The sequence below is a fragment of the Dipodomys spectabilis genome, unplaced genomic scaffold (genome assembly GCF_019054845.1).
Source record: "Dipodomys spectabilis isolate Male_0828 unplaced genomic scaffold, ASM1905484v1 ptg000589l, whole genome shotgun sequence".
Taxonomy (NCBI): domain Eukaryota; kingdom Metazoa; phylum Chordata; class Mammalia; order Rodentia; family Heteromyidae; genus Dipodomys; species Dipodomys spectabilis.
The window spans coordinates 524,158-529,126 of NW_024871266.1; the positions used below are offsets into that span (position 1 = coordinate 524,158).

General features: G+C 49.3%; 1 pseudogene; it reads left to right on the plus strand.

The window, feature by feature from the left end:
- The first annotated feature begins 1,714 nt into the window (after positions 1–1,714).
- On the plus strand, positions 1,715–3,553 carry LOC122100612 (annotated as a pseudogene).
- Positions 3,554–4,969: the final 1,416 nt, after the last annotated feature.

The following is a 4,969-nucleotide window of genomic DNA, read 5'->3' on the forward strand; positions in this document are numbered from 1 at the left end:
GTCCCCTGGCCTAGTGGTGGGGAAGCAGAAGTGATGACTTGGTCCATATCTGTGGACAGACAGATTGGGAAGGCTCAATGGCAGTGCAGGACTGAGGTACTATTGGCGTCTTTCTCATTGTAAAGCACCTTGATCAAGTGGCTAGGTCCTTTACCTCTGAAAGGAGGTCAGGAAACAGAGCTTGTGTCTATGCTGTCCTCAGAATGCTGGGAATTGAACTCAGACACTTTCACACAGTAGAAAACTGCTTTCACCACTGATCTACCTCCTCAGTCGTTGGCTTTCTTTTGAGACAATCTCACTATGAAGTTAAAGTCTGGCCTCTAGGTGCTCTCTACCTATCTCTTCCACCTAAGTGCTAGAATTACAGATGTGGCCCAGCCCATCTACTCTTGTTTTCCCCTTGAGATCTGCTTAGAGCCAGGTCATCTTCTAAGTAAGAATTCATCAAGGCAACTTGGATGCAGAAGCATTTCCCTGTCCATCCATGCCTGGTTCAGTCATCTAAGTCTCTACATGAAAGTCAGGCACACATCCATGCTGCACATCTCCTGGATCTGCCTAAGATGCCACTCCTGTGAATAAAGCAAGGTGTGGTCATTCCCAGAGAGAAAGAAGCCCCAGAGAGTACACTATTGATCCCCTAGTGAGGATGTGGTTAGTAACACAAGCCCTGAACATGTAGACTTTGCACCAAGACCTCAGGTGAGCTTCTTTTGTCTTGAAGTGTGAAGTGGTGGCCTGATTATCTAGAACTTATACCAGTGGGTTGCGAGCCCAGGATGTGGCAGGTAGAAGTGCATGAGGGTACAGCAACAAAGTCCCATTAGGGACTGGCCTAGCCACCCACTCCTTGGTCTAGCACACATAGGTTTTTTGACAGTGTGACAAAAAGGAAGAGGGAACAGAGCCAGCATTCCAAGAGAGGTTTTCTAGGTCTCTGAGGCTCAGCTGTGCTCTCTGCTGGCAGTGGCCCTCAGGATGTTGGCATAGATGCATTAGAGTCTCTGGTGTGCATGGTACATGAAACACTTTCAGCTTTTGCTGGCTGCAGAGCAGGCCAACCTGCAAGCAGGCATCAGGCAGCAGGCATAGCCTGGCACTCAACCAAAGACCCTGATGTAGGCTACCCAAGGTAGAAGGTGAAAGGTAAGAGTGGGTTTTACAGACACACACTGAGTCAGAGATCCTGAGGGAGGAACCCGACCAGCTGTTGCTCCAACCAGCCCTGCAGTGGATGGTGCTCAAGTCTGAGACTCAATTTAAAGTCGCATGAGCAGAGTACAAATCCATACATTCCAGCCGAGTGACCTTCAACCAATGCCAGTCTTCGCACTTAAGAATAGTAATTCCTCTCTATAAAATGGGCAGCAAGTATGGCGGCCTTTTGGTCATCACGGTCAGCAAAGGCAGCCTGGAAGGTGGCCACCCAATGGTGGTGGTGCCCTATGATGACAGGCCACAGTCTCCTTGCCACCATTGGCCAGCACCTGGAAGCCCACTGGGGTACAGTACCCCAGCTCAGCAAGAGCCACTGGCCCAGCACACAAGAATTCTCCTTGGGGGATGGGGGACGGCGGCAGCGGCTGGCGATGAGCGGCGGGGAGCGCGTGAGGAGCAGGTGGACAAGGCTGGGGGGCCCAGGAGCGCGAGCCGCAGGGCGGAGGGTGGGGGCGCAAGCACAGCGGGCGGCGGCGAGGCGGCAGCAGAGAAGATGGTGGACAGCGACAGCGGCAGCGAGCGCGGCGGCAGTGGCGGGCAGCGGCAGCTGGCAGGGAGGCTTCCAGCCCGCACCCCATGGTGGCGGCGAGCAGGAGACGCAGGAGCTGCCCTCGAAGCGGCTGGACATCCAGAACAAGTGCTTCTACCTGGACGTGAAGCAGAACGCCAAGGGCCGCTTCCTGAAGATCGTCGAGGTGGGTGCGGGCGGCTCCAAGAGCCGCCTCACGCTGTCCATTTTGGTGGCGGCCAAGTTCCGCGACTTGCTGGGCGACTTCACCGAGCACTACGGACAGCTGGGCCCCAGCAGTCCCAAGCAGCTGGCAGTGGGCACAGAGGAGGGCGGCGGGCCCGGCGCTCCTCAGTTCAACCAATTTGGAAAGCAGTATGGAGGTTCAAAAGACTTCGCATAGAACTCCCCTATGACCCAGCAATCCCACTTTTGGGCATTTACCCAAATGTTTATAAGCAAGACCACACTAAAGCTACCAGCACAACTATGTTTATTGCAGCATTATTTACCATAGCTAAGATATGGAACCAACCCAGATGCCCCTCAGTAGATGAATGGATCAAGAAAATGTGGTATATATACACAATGGAATTCTATGCCTCCATCAGAAAGAATGACATTTCCCCATTTGTTAGGAAATGGAAAGGCTTGGAAAAAATTATATTAAGTGAAGTAAGCCAGGCCCAAAGAAACATAGGTCCCATGGTTTCCCTTATTTGCAATATCTAGTATATCTATGAGTCAAGCAGAAAAGGTCAGATAATGTGTTGTTAGGAAAACGAACCCTTAAATATGTATTTTAATGTTTCTTTTTCTTTCGTGCATGTGTTTCTAACGCATTTATAAGATTATTTCTTTGTTGCTTTGTATGTCCTTCCCCCACAGTGTAACCCCCACTTTCACTATATTTGATGTCAGTATAAGTTGTGGAGGAGATGGGGACAAACAAGTCGTTTAAGGATTCAAGTGAACCTGTTGCAACCATGAGAAGTACAAAATGTCATGTCAAAAACGAGCTTTACAATGTCGGTGTGGGGGGGTGGGGGGGAAGGATTGGGTGGGGGGGAGGGGGGAGGTTGGGAAGGGAGGTGAAGGGTAAACAAAGGAGGAGGCTGCAATGCTTGGTAAGAAATGTATGCATTATCCTGCCCATGTAATTGTAACCCCTCTGTACAGTATGTTCTCAAATAAAATAAAATAAAATTAAAAAAAAAAAAGAGCGAGTTCCTGGTGCGCGAGAACTGCAAATACTACCTGGAGCTCAAGGAGAACCAGCGCCACCGCTTCCTGCGCATCCGCAGACCCTCAACCTCGGTGGCGGCGGCTTTGGCGCAGGCCCCGGGCCTGGCGGCCTCCAGAGCGGCCAGACCATCGTGCTGCCTGCGCAAGGTCTCATCGAATTCCGACATGCTCACCAAGCTCATGGACGACTAGGGAGGCGAGGAAGACGAGCTGGCCGGAGGCCCAAGAGGTGGTGCCGGCAGCCCCAGGGCGGGGGGGGGGGGGGGGGGGGGGGGGGGGGGGGGGGGGCTGTGCATGGAACTCCTGGAGGGCACCTCTATTACTGTGGACTCCAAACGTTTCTTCTTCGATGTGGGCTGCAACAAGTACGGAGTTTTTCTACGTGTGAGTGAGGTGAAGCCGTCCTACCGCAATGCCATCACCGTGCCCTTCAAGGCCTGGGGCAAGTTTGGTGGCGTCTTCTGCCAGTATGCGGATGAGATGAAAGAAATCCAGGAGCAGCAGAGGGATAAGCTTTATGAGTGTCATGCTGGGGGGGAGGGTGAGGAGTCCTAAGGCGAGGAGGTGGATGAGGATTGAAATGGCAGCTTTCCCCCCTGGCCTCCCCCACCCTGTTACCCTCGCCCCCCATCCCCCATCCCCCTGGCTAGTTCCCATTCTTGCTCATTCCCCTGTGAGCTAGTGTAGAGGGAGCCCGGGAGGCCACCAAGGGAGAAAAAAAAAACAACAAAATTAAAAAAAAATAATACAGTTAAGAGAAATAACCATAAGACAACAGTCTTGAACAGTGAGTAAAGCAGTAAAGTTCCAGAAATTGACAGCAACCTGCAAAGAGAGGACAACAGTATCTCCTCACCTGCAAGAGTCTCAGCTTCTATTTCCCACCCGAGGTTCCTAAGCTCATCCAGATAATCCTGAAGGGGATAGATTTCGAGTCTGGGCCCCTAAACACATCTGACTTACCCAGATCCATCTGTGTATAACAGTTGAATTTGTGTTGTACCTGGGTAAATCTAAAGTATCTCTCCAGGCCTATCCGCCGTTGCAGTGTCTATCCTTCACCTTCATTGTAATCAGCGTTTTGGATCGAGATCTGCACAGAAATTCTTGAGACAGAGAGACCTTTGCAGTTACCCAGTCCTGAGAGTCCAGGTTTATGAAAAGGAATGCAACTTTACACAATCATGGACAAGGCAAAAAAGAATTCAAGAAGCCATCAGCGAATCAAAACAAATTGGATTTTTTTTTAATGGTTTTGCATGGAACCTGGCCCCATGTCTTTTCTTTGCAGAATTGTTTTCCAGGATGCGAAAATTCAAAAGCCAATGCTTGAAGTAGAGAATTCATTACTAAAATAGTTTAAAAGTTGGGCAAAAGGAATTTTTTTTCAAAAAATAAAAGCAGTTTTACATTGGGGGTTGCTGAGGTAGGCACAATAAGTCAGGCATAAAGCACAAGGCAAACTCGTTGAGTGGATGGGTTGCTGCTCACTAAAGTTCTTCCCTTGATCTCTAAAGGTGGAGGTCATTACCAAGAAGTGGCATTGGTGTGAATGAGAGCCAGATCCCATGGCTCTACTATATGAGCCAGTGAATTGTGGCTAATTTGGCTGTTACAGCCACTGGTTGGCTGCATTTTTAACTGTAAAACTTGATGATTTTCTGCAAAAGGAACAATATGGCTACAAGCCTGAGCTTTAATGGAATATGCATCCTTACAGAGAAGTTGGAAATAACTAAAACTGAAGTCTTAATTCACCTTCAGTTTAATCTGTGGATTTGTTCAAATACTAAAGATCCTCAGGTTCAGAATTCCAGCATCATTTATTCTTTAAAACAAATTTTTAAGAACTTGATCCATCTTATTAGTACCTCACAATCAAAGTTGGCAAATGATGGATGAATGATTCAAGCAGTGCACCCGGTGGAAGCTGAAATCCATCTGTGAATGGAACTGATGTGAACGTGAATATGCTTACTATATCCTGGAAGCATT